Here is a 17,596-nt window from a genome sequence, read left to right on the forward strand (position 1 = left end):
GACACCAGCTCTGGTGGGATATCATGGCCCCTTGACCCAGTCAGCCCCAATTAGTGCCCTGGGAGAGAGACCTGGCAGTGGCCTCCCGGCCACGGCTTCCTGGGGCTCCCTGCACACCTCATCCAATTCAGGTCCGGGTGTCAGCCCTGACCCAGAGGGCCTGGCTGCTCCCAAGGCCTTGCCCTTCCCCCAGTTCATTAGCACCTTTTGGACCAAGGCTGTTCAGATACATGCTGGCCTCGTGATGATTCACCATCTGGCCACCTGTCACTAACCAGAACCTCGGGCTCCTTAGCTGTGAAGTGAATGAAATAATCCCTGCCTCACTTGTTGGATCGAATTTCATGATACACGAGAAAGGGCTTTGTAAACTCTAGAGTGACATGCACCCCATGAGTTGTGGGTCTCATCGAGGGACTCCTAAAGCAGATGTCTGTGAGGCCAGCCCTGAAACTGTACCAGTTTCTTTTTAGACCCTTGGCTTTTGTGATGACTGTCAAGTTTCCGTGGGAACAACATAACTCCACCCATTCATACGTGTGTGGGCAGAGAGGTCCCTCAGAGGCCATGGAAGCTCACGTTGCTGTCTTGGCTCTGCTCTCAGCCTGCTGGGGGACTTAAGGCCAGATGCCTCAGTTTCCCCATCTGTCGCAGGGCATGCTGATGCCAACTCTGTCTCTCTCACAGGTCCCTTGAGTAACTGGAGAAGGGGTGAGGTTGCTCGTTACATGGCAGAGACAGGTGGGGAATACAAGCAAGTACTCCTGAGCTGGAAGGACTTTCCCTGCTCTGGGGCCTTTGGCCAAGTTACCTCATCTCTCTATGCCTCAGTTTCCTCCATGGCCAAATGGCTTTGTAATATCTATGCTATAGGCTGCGAGGATTAGCAGTAAATTATGTGAAGCGCCTGGCTCACAGTCAGGACTTGGCAAGTGGTAACTACTGCTGTTATTATTATTTTCACACTGGCAAGGTTAAGACATTACCCAAATGAGGGACATCATTTTTGTTTTTCACACAAGAGCTGTGCACCTGGGGGCTGATTTGATTTGAGTTTGGTGCACTGGATAGGAAGCACAGAAAGCCTGGCCCAAGCTCTTAACTAATGTCCTGCCTCCCTTGTCCCCACTGAGCAGGGAAGGCTTGAAGTTCAATGTGATGAAGTCAGGGAGAGAAGGAGGTAGGAAGGCCTGCTCTTGGCTTCATGTTCCCTTTCCCCTAAACCAAGAATAAGTTTCCCTAGGAAAGTGGACCTGCATTCAAGAGTAGACAGGTGAGCTGAGTGGACCCGCTACCCTCAGTCAGTGACATTTTCTTTATTGATAGTGGCTGGAATGTGGTGGTGGCTCCCCAGGGAGTCCCAGGGTCCTAGGAATTCCCCCAAGGGACACATTAAATTTTCAGATGTAAGCACTGGCAGTTCTCGGGCCCTCACAAGCCCCCTCCCCTGGACCCCAGGGCGGGATGAGAAGGGGCAGAGGCGGAACAGGGCCTGTGACCTGTGGCCTGCTCAAGGTGTGAGTGCAGGGACTGGAACTAACTGAATTGGTCACAAGGGGATTACAGATGGGCAGGGACTCCTTGGGGGCCTGGTGCTCAGGCTGGGCTGGTGGCGGCCGGTTGAGAAGGGTCACAGGGTCAGAGAACCTCAATGACTGCCCCTCCTTCTCTGCAAGCCACCCACCCTGCCCAAGCGGCACCCTGGAGCTGCAGGCTGACAGCAGGCAGGCTGGGGGAGAATGGCACTAGAGTAGTGGCCTGCGGGCTCCTGATGAGCTCCTGCCAAGGAGGCTCTGGCTGAGCCAGTGTGGTGGGGGCTGCGGGGGAGAGCAGGGTTCCTGGCCTTGGAAACCCTGTGCATCTTAGCAGGTTCTCCTGCACGTCTTAGCTGTAGGACCTTGGGCACTCAAGTCAATCAACCTCTCTGCACCTGTGTTCCCTCATCTGTAAAATGGGGCCCAGTAGTAACTACATCCTGCTATATTCACTGTATCATAGAACTATGGTGAGTATTTGACAGAATCATGTGTATAAAATGCCTTGCACGATGCCCAGCACAGAGCAACTTAGAGAAATACTGTGAGGCCAAAAAAAAAAAAAAAAATGATTCTTTAAGAGCACCCAGGTCAGTGTTTGCCACAAAAGGGCCAAACCTATTGGTTTCAATACTCTAGGTTTGAAAGAATATACCAGGCTTGGGCTCTGATATAGTTTTGGATATTTTTCCCCTCCAAATCTCATGTTGAAATTTCATCCCTAATGTTGGAGGTGAGGCCTAATGGGACCTGTTTGGGTTATGGGGTGGGAGGTGGGTCCCTCCTGAATGCCTTGGTGCCATCCTTGTGGTAATGAGTGGGTTTTCATGCTATTAGTTCCCAGGAGAACTGAGTGTGGACAGGAGCCTGGCACCTCCCTCTCCTCTCTCTTGCTTCCTTCCTCTCACCATGTGATGCCGACTCCCCTTTGCCTTCTGTCATGAGTGGAGGCTTCCTGAGGCCTCACCAGGAGCAGGTGCTGGTGCCATGCTTCCTACACTGCCTGCAGAACCGTGAGTCCAATTTATCTCTTTCATTATAAATTACTCAGCTGCAGGTGTTCCCTTATAGCAATACAAACAGACTAAGACAGACTCCAAGGAAACCTGAGTGGGGAGGAGGGAGTGGGCAGGGGTTGAAGAAGGAGGCTGTGTGGAGAAGGATAGGTTTGCATGGCCTTTTCCGGTCATGCCCAGATTTCTTCCCCTCCAATATGCCCAGGTGTTAGGAGGAGAGGGTGTCTTCTGCTGGCAGAGGTGTAGCAGATGGAAAGGACTACAATAAGGAAAGAGACAACACCATTTCCAGCCATGTTAGAGTTACTGAGTTGCTGAGACTGGACTTACCCTCCCCCCATAAATACCTACAGAACCAGACAAAATACATGAAACAACTATTTTCAGGCATTGACAGTAGGTTGCTGTTGACTGTGATTGTTGGGATGAAGGAAACAAATTAGGTGGACCCTATGATCACCCCTGCCTGAAGGCACTATTCACTGTAAGGACTGTGCTGTAAGGAGGAGGGGCCCAAGGAGAGCTCAGTGAACTCTCTCATTTGAGGGGATGGATTGGCATTGGATCAGGCTGAGGCAGCTGGAATTTGTGGAGCAGAGAACTGGATACAAGGAAGCTATGCTGAGAAAGGACTTTGGAAATCTCCATAGGAATTCCCCAGATTCTGTTGCCAAGTCTTAAGACATGAATATTTAGGGTAAAACTCCACAAGCCTAGCAAACAGTGACCAGGGAGCTGTAAACTGAGCGTTTCCCCAAATTTACATAGGCATGGAAGACCTTCAAGTTCTGACCAGTTAGAATGGAGAGTCCGCAGGAGGGTGATGCCTTAGTAATAGGCCTCAAAAGTTCAAAGGGCAGGGTACTCTAAACTCATCTTGAGTGAATTTAACAAGACTTTAGAGGATTAAAAGTCCTCTGTAAGTAGAGGATCTGTAAGTAACCTAACTGCATGTTAAAACAAAGTCCAACACTTTTTAAAAACTACAATAAGATTAGCACTCTGCAACATGAAATTAACAACGCCCAGCATTCAATAAAAAATACTTGACACAAATATAGGAGCATTCTCAACTCATTTTATGAGGAAAATAGTATCCTGATACCAAAACAGAAAACAGATAAATGTGTTAATGTATAAGAAAAATTTAGACTAATACCCTTCAAGAACATAGATTCAAAAATTCTTTACAAAATTTTAGCCAGTTGAATTTTAAATTCTATTAAACAGTTAATACATCATAAGCAAGTAGGGCTTATCCCAGAAATGCAAGTTTGGTTCACCATTTGAAAAATCAATCTATGTAATTCACCATATCAAGAGATTAAACTAGAAAAACCATTGATAATTTCAACAGATACAGAAAAAGCATTTGACGAAATTTACCATTCATCCATGATAAATATTCTTAGCAACCTAGGAATAGAAGAGAATTTCTTCAACCTATAAGGATGTAATATAATTAATAATGAGAAACTGATGCTTTCCCCATAAGATCAGGACAAGACAAGAATGTCCACTCACACGATTCCTATTTAACATTGTATTGGAAGACTCACCAGTGCAATATGGCAAGAAAAAGAACTAAAAGTACCCAGATTGGAAAGGAATGTAAAGAACTGTCTTTATTTGGAGATGAAATAATTGTCTACATATAAAATCCCAACAAAATGTACCAAAAAACTACTAGAACACATGAATTTGGCAAGGTTTCAGGATACAAGGGTAATATACAAAATTTAATTGTATTTCTGTGTACTAGCAACGAACAATTAGAAATTGTAATTTTAAAAAACCCATTTACAATAGCATGAAAATGTGAACTGCTTGGGGATCAATCCAACAAAATATGTGTAAGATTTGTGTGCTAAAAACTACAAAATTGATGAGAGAAATCAAAGAAGATCTAAATAAATGGAGAGATATAAAATATTGTTTATAGATCAGAAGACTGAATATGGTTAAGCAGTTAATTTTTCCCATATTATTTATAGGTTTCATGTAATCCTAATAAAAATTCCAGCATACTTTCTTATAAATATTGACAGGGTGATTCCAAAATGTATATGGAAATAAAAGAACTTGAAATAGCCAAAACTATTTTTAAAAAGAACAAAGTTGGACAACTCATACTACCATTTTCAAACTTGCCAAATAATCACCACAATCATGACAAATAGGTAGATGAAAAAAATAGAGACCAGTATTAGACCCAAACATATGTGGCCAATTAATTTTTGACAAAAGTGCCAGGTGATTCAAAGGAGAAATGATCATCTTTTCAATAAATTATGCTGGAACAATTGGTCATCCATAAGCAAAAATGAAACGCTGACTCCTACCTCACACCATACACAAAAATTAATTCCAAATGGATCATAGACCTAAATGCAATATGTAAAACTAAAAAATTACTAGAAGATAATATAGGAGAAAATCTTTATGACCTTGGGTTAGGCAAAGATTTATTAGATTAGACACAGAAAGCACAAACAATAAGAGAACATTTAGATTAAATTGGAATTCATGAAATATTAAACTTCTCATCTTGGAAAGACTAGTAAGAAAGTGAAAAGATAGCTGTAGATTTGGAGAAAACATCTGTAAATGATAAAGAACTTGCATATAAAATATATAAAGAAACTTCACAACTCAATAATTAGAAAGAAAACAACAGTTTTTAAAATGGGCAAAATATTTGGACGTTCACTAAAGAAGGGACACAGATGGCAAATACATAAGTAAAAGATGTTTAACATCATTCGTTACTAGGGAAATGAAAATTAAACTGCAGTGAAATCCCACTATACACTTATTAAAACAACTAATTTTAAAACAACAAAAGCTGGAGAGGATGCAGAGTAACTGGAATTCTCATATTGCTAGTAGGGATGCAAAATAGTACAAATACTTTAGAAAGCAGATACAGCTTTTTAAAATAATGTTAAATAACTTGTCATATAATCCAACAATCCTACTCCTAAATATTTATCGAAGAAAAATGAAAACATGTTCATGAAAAGATCTGCATATGAATTTTTACATCAGCTTTATTTCTAGTCACTGAAACTAGAAACAATAAAATGGGTAAGGTTCATTCTATATATTCATATAATGGAATACTACTCAGCAATGAAAAGGAGTGGATTGATATATATGACAACACAGATAAATCTAAAAAATCATTATGCTGAATGAAAGAAGCCAAACCCCAAAGGGTACACATGTTAGATTCCATTTATATGAAATTCTAGAATAGACAACAATAAATCTAAAGCAGATGAGTGGTCACCTGTGGCCAAAGTCAGGAGGATTTCAAAGAGGCAGGAGGAAATTTGGGGGCTGAGGGAAACATTTTACCTCTTGGCTGTGATTTTGACCTCTGCTAGACTCATGAGCTGCCCACTTAAAATGGATGCCCTTGCTTAGACGTAGATTATACTTCAATAAAGTTGACTAACATGAAAGGAAATGGCCATGGGTGAGCATCTACCAAGAGCCACGCGCTGTGCAAGGTGCATTCAAATATATTAAAATATATCACCTTCAACATTGTAAGCATCTTCTTACAGCTGAGAAAGCTCAGGGGGCAGAATTTGAGTGACTTTCTCAGGCGCACACAGCTGGAATGGCGGGGCTGAGCTCAAACCTGTGTTTCAGGACTGGGGGGACTGCCTCTCTCCATTGCTCAAAAGCCTTGTCACTTGGGGAGAAAGGGTAGAGGGGAGAAACTACAGTTTAGATTCCTTGTGTTTACTTTCACCTCTGATGCATAAGCAGGAGTGACATATTGTTATCCCCCAAACACAGTGCCACAGTGACACCAACGAAGCAGCGGGGAGACGATGGGGTCTTTGGCTGGTGCCAGGAAAGGGCAGCACCAATGTTCCTGTAGAATTGTGGGGCATGTGCTGTCACTCCGGGACTCAGTTTCCCCATCTTTAAAATAACATTCTCCATCCTGGGTCTCCTGTCCTTACTTGGGGGCTGTTCTCCTTTCCACTTTTTTTCTCCCCCAGTATCCCCTCTACCACCTTATCTGCTGCTGGATTGGAAGTAAAGGAGGAGGCAAAGTGGGGAAGGGAAGAATCCCTTCTACCCTGTGTTTCTCGGTGCCTGGGGTGTAAGCCCGAAGCTGATGGTAAGAGGCTGTGACAGGACCTGGCCCAGGGTGATGACTGCTGACTATGATGAGTCACCAAAGCACAGCCACAGAGGCACCGGGGCCAGATGCTTTTTGGCGAGGCAGGCACAAGAGCGGGGGCTCTCAGGTGGCTGGGGACCACAAAGGTCTTCTAACTGAGGCCCCAGTTAATGCTGAAATCTCTCCAACAACATGTCAGACAAGCCTCTGCTTGATCAGCTCTAGAAACAGGGAGCTCACTCCTCTTGAAGCAGCCTGTTCCATGTGGGATAGATCCAGTGGGTAAATAGGTCTTCCTCCTCACATCTGTCAGGATCCCAGCAGAAAACAGGCTTTGAGGAGTCCTTTAATACAGGGACTGTTTGCACAGGGTTGTAGGAGAGTGTGTGGACGCTCCAGGGGTAGGGAATGCCTGAGCTAGGACCATCAAAAATGCCAGGCTGACAAGCTTTTGGCCCTTGCGTAGAAAGTGGGAGGCCACGAAGTGTTTTCAAGGGAGGGCATGCTACAATGAAGTCTGTTTTATAAAGATCACTATGACTTTACTGTAAAAGAGAGGCTGCTGGGGAGCAGGAGACGGGGGCAGAGCAGAGGCTGCATGGGCAGGTCAGATGGAAGATGGCGCGGGAGGGACTGGGACTGTGAAGGCAGATGAGGAGAGGAGGGATGTGAGAGCTTCAGAGGAGCCAAAGGACTTTGGTGAGAGATTACTTACGGGGGTTGGAGAGGGATTGGAGTGAGGCTGCAGTAAGAGGGAAGAAGGCTGGACCCAGATTGGAATACGATTTGGCAGAGAGAAGTGGCCTTTCTGAAAGGGGAATGCCAAGGAGGACCCTCTCATAGACCAAGTCTTCTGTCTGCATGGCTCACATCCTCAGACCCCTGGCTCCTGCCTCCAACACTGGACCCAGGAAGCTGTGCTTTAGGAGGATTAACCCAGTGGTATATTGGAGCTGCCTTACACCAGTTCACAAGGACCAGTTATGCACAACTCTTCCCCACAACATGCTCAGTAATGTCACGTCGGTAGCTTGAAATTATCCACGGTGAGAATATTTACACCATGGGAACTGGCAAACACTACAAACCAGGGCATTTTCACTCCCCACCCCCACCACCATGCCACTTGTTAAACAATTTTCAGTATACCACTGAAGTCAGAGAGCAGGAGCAACTGTACCTAGTACCCCAGGCCACTAGGTCATTTTCCAGGCAAATATCTGCCCATGTGAGGCCAGACAAAGCTGCACTAGCTGCCTACCCAGAACAATGTCAAGGTAACCTGGTTTGTATGTTGGGAGCCATTGCAGCTGTGGAGAAAGGTGGCGGTTTTCCTGCAAACTTTTCAGGCTTTGGGACACTCTATCTTCTCAGCCGTCAAGTGCATTCTCACATAGTCTTTGGATAGCTGGAAGAAGTTGGGAGTGGGCATTCTGGCCCTTTTACATTGGGAAAAATGAAAACTTCAGAGGTCAGGTGATTTGTGTGATATCACACAGGGGCATTCAATCCTGTGTTTTAAAACCACCACCCTACTGAAGAAATTGCACATTTCCAGCACCCCAGGTTTCCCTCCTGCATATCCCTGATGTTTCCCTCCCCATAAAATAAGCCGCTATTCTGACTTCTATCACCTTATGTTAGTTTAGTCTGATTTAGAACTTTCTATAATTGGAATCATAAACTGTAGTATGTTCTCTCTTATGTCTCTTTCTTTCCTCCAGCACTGTCTGTGTGACTCATGTGTGATGTGGGCAGCAGCAGCTCATTTTCACTGCTGCATAGTATTCCACAATTTATCCACTCTCATGTCTATTGACAGGACTTATTTCCAGTTCTTAGCTATTATGCATAGTGTTGCTCTGAACATTCTAGTACATATATTTTGAAGACCATATGCATGCGTTTCCATTGGGTGTATATCCAGGAGTGGCATTTCTGGGTTTGGAATGGTTTAATGCAATTTTGATGCAACAGAGAGTTGTTGAATCCCTTTGGTATGTGAGTTGCTGAATGACACTCCCTGGGCTGGATAAGATTTCTTCTCTCAAGGGCCTAGGGGGGATGTATGTGTGTGGAGGGGGAGGTAGCAGACACACTCAGCAGAACTCTGGTTGAATATAGAGGTGCCGCCAGAGAGGAGGAACAGAGCCTTGGGGGCTCATGGTGTAGGGATGGCCTCTCTGTGTGGAGAACCAGTGAGTCTGGAGGATGTGGCCTTTGAAGGGCTTGGGAAAGACTTGAGTCCACAGAGGTGGAGGGAGGGGCTTCTAGGAAGGGGACTGCAGGGCAAGGGGTGGAGGTGGGGAAACAGGTACTTGGAGAAGAGCAGGTGTTCCCTCTTGACCAGAGGGCTGGATTCCGCGGGGCAGCAGCAGTTAGTGGTTGGGGCATGATCACTGATCACAGAGGTCTTGAACATAGGTCTGGGAGTTTAGGCTTTTGTCCTTAGGGTCCTGGGAAACCACCAAAGGCCTCCAAAAGGGGCAGTGTGTGGGAGAAAAACTTGTGTGTCTATGTATGTACGTGGGGGTGCTGGATTCAGAGAGGGGTACCCACAAAGTCTAAACTCAGAAATGGGGAGAGAGGGGAGGGAAGGGGGAAATAAGACTGAGTGGAGGAAGGTGGCCCATATGAGGGAGAAGCCCTAGCTGGGGACAAGAGCTTCTCTGTTCAAACCTCCTTTTCCAGAGCAGGGGGACACACGAGCCTGAAGCACCTAGTGGCCCCCCAGGAGGCCACTTACCAGAGGAGCCGGACAAGGCCCCCTCCCACCCAGGACTGCAGCCTCCCTGAGCCAGGAGGAGGGACCGTGGGCAGCCTTCACTTCCCTGCAGTGTCCCATTCAATGCTCAGCCTGGGATTCCTTTGATGGTTGTTCCTTCCCTGAGGGAGCAAGGTCCCTGGACCCATTGCCAAGGTGGGGAAATTGAGGCAGAGCCATAAGAAGACTCTAAGGAATGCATGAGGAGTTGGGAGGCCGGCTGTCATTTCTCTGCATCTTCCCACCAAGCTCAGGGCCTCTTCCATGTGGGGAAGGAGAAGCAGGTGGGAAAGAGAGAGCCGAGAGATGAAGCCCCTCCTCTGAGCCTTTGTGAAGAGCCTTGCCTGCCTCCTCACCTGCTGCTCTGCTCTGAGGCCTGAGGCCTCGCTGCAGGCGCTCCACTGCTTTGCTGAAGGTGCCAATTCTTCTGGGGTGCGGTGGGAGGGGGGTGTGTGGAGGGGGAGCTGGAGGGGCTGCATCAGAATCTGAAGGCTGGACCCACGTCCCAGTCCCTCTTCCCCTAGCTGGGGGACCCTGGTGAGTCCTCTGCTCCCTGGCCTCAGGTCCCCATCTGTTCACAGGGGGCAGCACAGGCTGATCTCGGGAGACCTCGCATCCCGCAGTCTGTGCCTGGCCACCCTGCGGGGTGGGCCTCAGGATGACTGCAGGGATGATGGATGGGAGGAGACCATAAGGAGCCCAGAGTGCCAGACAAGTGTGAGGGAAATGAGTCGTCACCCCTCTACTTAGTGCACTTTTCAGCAGCCTGGCGATTTATTACTGGTATTATTATTAATGACATTAATAACGAGGCCAACGACACCATTCGTGGCTTGTACCACACTTTTGTTTTCCTCCGAAACACACTTCTCCATGGTCCTCACCCCTCTTTGTGAGTGTGACATTTGACATCCAAATGGGTAAACTGAGGCAGAGAGCTGCTGTGTCTGATTAACCGAGGTCAGCGACTGAATCACTGGGGAGGGGAGGGCAGCTCCGTCAGTTCCAAGCCCAGTATTTTTAGCTCCAGACCAGGCTGCCTGCTTTCACCCCTCTTATGTGAATCTAAGCTTTTTTTGTGTATCTCACCAGCACCTGGGCTTAACCTAAGGAGCACTGGGCGGAGCGGCTGACAAGTTTGAGTTGAAGCCACCTTCTCCACCTGCTAGCTACATGACCATGGGTAAGCTGCACTCCCCAGCCTCAGTTTCCCCTTCTGCCACATTGTGGTGCCTAATCATCCCAGCATGGTGAGAGTTGAGGACGTTGGTGGAAGTAGCAGCTTGGGGTCTGGCACATTGTCCAGGCTCCTGCGCTGCACCTAAGTGTCCCCCTCAGGTCAGAACTTGGCAGGTGGGATGGAGGTTATCTTTTTCTGCTTGGGCTGGCTGGAAAGTCCTCTGGCCTCCAGTGCCAATTTTCCCAAAGCTGCCCTTTGTGCGTGTGAGTGTGTGTGTGTGTGTGTTTCTGTGTGTGCACTATCTGGCCGAGGTCAGGGGTGAAGTCTTATTCTACAAGAAAGGTCTCTAGGCAACAGGCGGTGGCATGACAGGCCTACATGTCACCACTGCCACCACCTCCCGCCCCTGCCACAAGCTGAATGATGAGAAAATCAAAGGCTGACCTTCTCCTCCGCAGCCTCCCAGGTCCCCAGCTCCCGTGGCTTTCAGGAAGGAGGAGCCTCCACACTTGTCACCTGTAGTAAGCCAACCCTGGTTGCCCACCCCAGCAGGCAAGTGCCACAGAGTTCAGTCCCCGGCTTCCATTCCTCTGCGTCTATTTCTTCTTGCTCCTTCCCTACCCTGAGCACCACTGGCTGGGGCACCCATCCCTGCTGGCAGCCCTCCAGGACTACCTTCCCAGACTCAGGTGGAGGCCTTGCCTGGAGGGGCCCCTGCCAGCCTCTCTGTTCCTCGGGGCTCGCCCTCCCGGTGGCACGTGCTCCAGCTACTCTGCCATTGGAGGCTCCCAATGGCCTCATCCTTCCTCCTGCCACTGTGCACTTCCCATGCTATTCCCATTTCCCAACACTTCATCCCTCCACTCTTTATCCTTTATCTCTCATTGTAAATGTCATTTTTTCTTGGACACTTTTCCCGACCCCTCTCTACAGGCCAGATCAGTTCCCACTGCCCCTCTCACGTTCCGATAGCTCTCGTGCTTCCTCAGAGCCCCGTGGAAATCTGTTTGCATGTATGTATTTATTTAGTAATGGTTTCTTTAATGCCTGCCTCCCTCAGAGGGTAAGCTCCATGCCAGCTCACTGTCTCTGTGCAGGTGGAAGGAGTGCCCGGCATTTAGCACAGTGCTCAGCCACAGGAGGTACTCATTTGATCCACTAATGAGTGGGTCCATGAATGAATGTGGTCGGTATCACTGCTTCTGCTCTTCAGCTTGGAAACTGAGGAATAATGAGGCGGTATCACCTGGCCAAAATCCCACTTATCAGAACCAGAAAATCACACCTGGTGATACCTGGTTCTGCCCCCCATGTGGGGACAGGATCCTTATTTGTGGGAGCCAATGACATGCTCCCAATGATGGTGTTATACTCCCTTAAAGGGCAGCGAGGGAAGCCAGTAGAGGTCCTTATGTTGTTCCAGACAACGGTCTGTGATGTACAAATGTCCCTAACGCTTCTCCTGCCCCTGTGCTAAATTACTGGGACCAGGAAGACACTAGAGCAGACATCTGGCAGCCCTGGCTAACCAAGAGGCCCATCTCTAAGCTCGGCAGAGCAGAGGCTGCGAGGACTCCACCCAGACTCACTTTTCCCTCTATGCCCGTTCCTAATCCTTATGTATCTTCCAGTGGTAGTACAGGCCCCTCTTCCCCCCAGGAAACCCTCAGCACTTTCTCTGTCCTCTGAGTGCTGTAACCTGAGCAGTCTGGGGCTCTCCCAGAGCTCTATGAGCAGAAGGAGATGTAGGGACCCGCTTGCCTGGCCCTCATTTGATACATGAATTTATGGAGGATCAGAGAAGCCAGGTGACCTGTCAAAGTCACACAACTGATTACCTGACTGACTGGGGACAATGATGCAATTTTTAACATTTTGAGTATTTTAAAATTAAAATTTTTTTTACCACTTTGAGGACAAGGGAAAATGAACAACCTCAGGAAATGTGGTAATAGATATCAAAATAATGCATACTTTTTAAAAAGAATGCATCCTTTTGACCCTCAGGATGCAATTTGAAATGGGTGCAAAGATGTATGCACAAGGATGCTCATCACAGCCTTGTTTATGAGGGCAAAAAACTGGAAATAGCTTAACGGTCCAACACAGAGATTAGTTAAATAAATTATGGGGCATCCATGTGATGGAATACCATGCAGCCATTAAAAATGATGGCCCAGTAAAAGAATATTTAATGACATGGGGAAATGTTCACAAGATATTGTTAAGGAAGAAAAAAAAAGCAGGCTGCAAAACAGCATGTTCTATATGCCTCTGACTTTGCTAAAACGATTATTAAAAAGCAAAGCCCAGTGCCCCTGAAGTTATTTATGATATTGTTTCACTGCCTCCAAGACATCAGCCTCATTAATTCGTCTTTCAGTATGGCTCAGCAGAAAGCATGGGAATTTAATGTCTGAAGGCCTGATTCGGAGTCTGGGCTGTGCTCTTTATTAACGGGGTGACCTTGGAGCTCCAGACCTCTTTCCCTCATCTGTGAAATGGGGATGAAGCCTCCACTGGAATGGTGTTGAAAGATACCAAATGTTGCACAAATGACGTTCAAGGATTGTGTGTGCATGCACGAAAGATCTTGGCAAACTGTACAGAGCTGTACAGATACTGAGAGTAATAGGTATTTTTATTCCCTAATTAAACTTAGGACTCTGTGAGGGCCCCATGAGATGTGACGTTCTTCCCTGTCACTCTGCAGCCAGTGCAGCGTCTCACACGCTGCAGCGCACAGGAATATGGGTGCGCCTGCCCCCCCACCGCCAGCCTCAGGCCTGCCCTTCTATCCCTTTGGGTCATCTCCGCCTGGGGCTGGGCTTAGCATTGCCTACTCACAGAGGGAGAATGCAGCTGTGGGTGATGCTGTGGCTGGAGCTGTCTAGGGTGTTCCCAGCATCCCTGCCTCCCCAGCCCCTGCAGGACCAGAGGAGTGGCCCGATGCGGAGAGTGCACCAGGTGTGGCTCCAGGGCCAAGGCCGAGCCAGAAGGCAACAGGCCCTCAGCACCTATTATGGACTTTATCTGACTCCTTAGGGAGTCTCAGGGCTGCAGGGGGGCTGCCTGCCTGCCACCTGTGGAGGACTTGGGTCAGGCTGAGGCTGGGCCTGCCCTGTCCTCTCCTTCCACCTCCTTGCAATGGAGGATGGGCCAGTCACACCTCCTCTCTGCGTCTTTGCTTCCTCCATTACCCCACAGGCACCTCCTGGCAGGGCTGGGGAAATTTTTACCCACTCTCTGAGGGAGGGAAGTGAGGCCCACTGAGGGGAGGTGGCCTGCTCTGAATCCTGTGGTCACTGAGTTGGGCTGAACCCCCAGGCCTAGCTCTGCCCCCTGGCCCTCTGGTCATCCCCACCAGCCCCTCAGCGGAGGGAGGGATGTCAAGCCAACAGAGTCACGTACTTGGGGGGCACTCAGGGAGCAGTCCTGTGCACTCATATTTTCTATTCATCATTCCCTCTCCACATGCTTTGTATGCTTTTGCTCTGTGCGGCTCCAGGCTAGACAGAGGCTGGAATTGTTTTAGGGGAAAGCTGCAGAGGCAGAGACTGATACAATCTTTCAGGTGTATGGGAAGAAAATAATAAAAGTGGCTCAGTGTGGTGAGAAGATGCTGCAGAAGGTGCTGTTGGGCCTCACCCAGGGCTCCCTTTGCCTGAAAACGGGCCCCTTCCCCAGTTGCTGCTGGATGACCAGCGCTTACAACTCCAGTGACTTCCCTGGGGGCCAGAGCTGCTGCCCACAGACAGCCGAAGGTGACAAGTCTCTCCTGCTGTCAGCGCCTCCTACTTGGCCCCTTCAGTAAACAGAACAACTTCATGGTGCCATGATTTACTCTCTAAAGGCTCCCAGTGTGTCAGGTCAAGGCCAGGCCTTCCCTAAGACCTTCCCTTCCCGTTCTATCCTGCTCCCCCACCTCCCTCCCGTGAGGGCTTTACTGAAGAAGCTCCTCCTTCGGAAAATCCTGTGCGAATCCCTGCCTCAGGCTCTGCCTTGAGGGAACATGTCATGTCGACTCAAATCCTGACATGCCTTAGCTAAATATAACAGGCATAAACACTACACATGGAGGCTCTGCCCTAAATAGAACAGTTTCCAAGCACATTATTTTTAGCGAGAGAAAATAACTTGAACCTATCAGAAAACATACTAAAGACTGGACTGAAAGTGAAACCTAGAAATTTTCTGGTTGTACAAGCCTGGCTGGAGCTAACATACATTCACGGCAGATGCACACACGACAAAGATTAGGTCTGTGCTGCACTCAGAGAGAACACAAACCAAACTTTGGCATGGCATGTTCCAGGCAGTGTCTACTGGACTCCAGCCTGTGGCACAGGCAGTGCTGGTCAAGCCTGTGCCCAAACCTCAGCCTCCTCCAGGAAGCCCAAAGACATGTTCTATCCTCTTAGTTTCTCCCTCCCTGTCAGCAGGCTTCAGCTGGCTCCATTATGAGCAGCTGGGAACAGAGTTTGGGACCGTTTTTGGCCCCACCCGTGTGCACAGGATGGGCACACAGTAGAAAGGAAATGCTGGAGAAATACACACCTTCAGAGTGGGATGACTTGGGCCATCAGACATGCCCTGAATTCTTAGTCATCCTTCAGGTCACAGGGCAGACATCCTCCCAAGTCAGGCATCCTCCTCTGACCACATGTCCAGTGTCTGTTGGTTTGCAGGCTGGAGCTCTGTTAGTCCTGCTCTCTGCCCTATCCTAGTGCCCAGGACAGAGCCTGCTACACAGAAGTCACTCAATCAATGCTTGTGAAATGGGAGAACATCTTGAGAAGTGGCCCACACCCAGACAAATGGAGGATACTGCACACAGACACTCGTCTTCCTCATATGTGCTGGGCCAATGGCATGTGGTGAGAAGAGGCCGTAAAGTGAGCCTGCCAGGGCCTCAGGGTGGCAAGGGACAGAGACTTGCTTAGGCTGCCACAAGGGACAAAGTTTATCTGAGGATATCAAGGTAAACCTTGTTCAGGATTCCACCTGAACAAGCCAAATAACAGCAGCTATCATTTACTGGGATCACGGACTGTGCACCAGGCACCAGCTAAGCATTTTCTACACACTAGTTTACCATTGCAAAGAATACAAAGGAGCGGGTTTTAATGCTCGCCATCTAACCCCCTTCCTGGTGGCCCTCTGGGACACCAGCCCATCCTTATTATGTCAAGTCCTTGGGAGAAGGGCAATTCCAGGTATTCATTGTCAGATACTAAGCGGGGGCAGATCTTTCCTCTTCCCACCCTAGGGACACTCAGGAGGTGAGCCGGTATCAGACACCCTCCCAGGACTTTGGATACCCAGGAGGTGAAGCTGGGATGGACGGAAGTGGGTAGATGTGATATCACAGCATTGGTAGGAGCCTTTGTGTGTTGGGGTTCCAGCAGGAAACATGTGGCACACTCCTAGGGGCTATTGGAGGAGAATTCAATGAGGACAGTGAATTAGTGTATGAGCAGGGCTAAGGAAAACCATCAAGGGTGATACGGTACCCTGAGGCTAACAGTGGGAGCTCTCACCACCCCAACCTGAGGGGCAAAGGGAAGGCGTGGCCACACCTCTGTAGAGAGAAGCTGTAGGAGCGGCTGCACAGTGGAAGCTATGGCCTTGGTAGAGGGGCCCATCTAAGGAGCTCTTGCCCTTCCTTCTGTGTCCCGCCACTCTCCATCCTCCTAGGACACTTCCTAGGTAGTGGGTGGTGGCAGTGAATGCACACTGTCTGGCACAAGGTCATTGCTAGTTTGCTGGTTTCTGTTTCTTACATTTTCTTGGAAATCTGTTGATCATCCAAATTTCCCTGTAGGCTTTTAGGAGATCCTGTTTTGCTTAAGTTAGCTACAGGTGCTTTCTGTTGCTTACAACCACAAACTCTACAAGGCATTATATTAGTCCATTCTTGCACTGCTATAAGGAAGTACCTGAGATTGGATAATTTATAAAGAAAAGAGGTGTAATTGGCACATGGTTCTGCAGGCTGTCCTGGAAGCGTAGCAGCTTCTGCTTCTAGGGAGGCCTCAGGAAGCTTTCCAATCATGGTGGGAGGCGAAAGGGGAGTAAGGTGTCTCACATGGTGAGAGCAGGAGCAAGGCAGAGCGAGGGAGAAGGTGCTACACACTTTTAAACAACCAGATCTTATGAGAACTCATGTCAACACCAAGAAGGATGGTGCTAAACCATTCATGAGAAATTGCCTCCATGATTGCATCACCTCCCACCAGGCCCTACCTCCAGCATTGGGGATTACATTTCGACGTGAGATTTGGGTGGGGACACAGATCCAAACCATACCAGGCATCCTGGTAGTATTATTCCCTTTAACAAGGAAACTGAGGCTCCCAGAAGTTTTGGTGTTGTCAGATCATATAGGCTGGCAGTGGCCTGCATGAGTCAGGTTGTGAAGGCTGCTCTGGCTGTGCTTAAAGCTCTTAGCATAAAGCAGTTGGGCACATGGGGGTCTAGAAGACTGTTGGTCCCAGGCAGTGGAGGGCCTGGGTCATCTTTTTGTCAGAGGCGTTTAAACCAGAGCAACTCCATCTTGAATAGGGCCTGGGTAAAATAAGGCTAAAACCTGCTGGGCTTCATTCCCAGTAAGTTAGCATTCTAAGTCACAGGTTGAGAAAGGGGGTCGACATAAGATACAGGTCATAAAGATCTTGCTGATAAAACAGGTTGGAGTAAAGAAGCCGGCTAAATCCTACCAAAACCAAGATGGCGACAAGAATGATCTCAGGTCGTCCTCACTGCTACACTCCCACCAGAACCATGACATTTTCCAAATGCCATGGCAACGTCAGGAAGTTACCCTACATGGTCTAAGAAGGGGAGAAACCCTCAGTTCCAGGAACTGCCCACTCCTTTCCCTGAAAACTCATGAATAATCCACCCTTTGTTTAGCATATAATCAAGAAATAACCATAAAAGTGAGTAACCAGTAGC

General features: G+C 48.2%; 1 long non-coding RNA gene across 2 annotated transcripts; it reads left to right on the plus strand.

The window, feature by feature from the left end:
• The first annotated feature begins 563 nt into the window (after positions 1-563).
• LOC134762057 (uncharacterized) lies at positions 564-11,191 on the plus strand. Of its 2 annotated transcripts, XR_010141573.1 has the most exons (5): positions 564-711; positions 1,137-1,273; positions 2,373-2,548; positions 10,552-10,642; positions 11,098-11,191. It is a non-coding gene; the product is annotated as an uncharacterized LOC134762057 (long non-coding RNA). The 2 variants fall into 2 exon arrangements; XR_010141574.1 differs by lacking the exon at positions 1,137-1,273 and having other exon boundaries at positions 564-741.
• Positions 11,192-17,596: the final 6,405 nt, after the last annotated feature.

The sequence above is a fragment of the Pongo abelii genome, chromosome 8 (assembly GCF_028885655.2).
Source record: "Pongo abelii isolate AG06213 chromosome 8, NHGRI_mPonAbe1-v2.0_pri, whole genome shotgun sequence".
NCBI lineage: Eukaryota > Metazoa > Chordata > Mammalia > Primates > Hominidae > Pongo > Pongo abelii.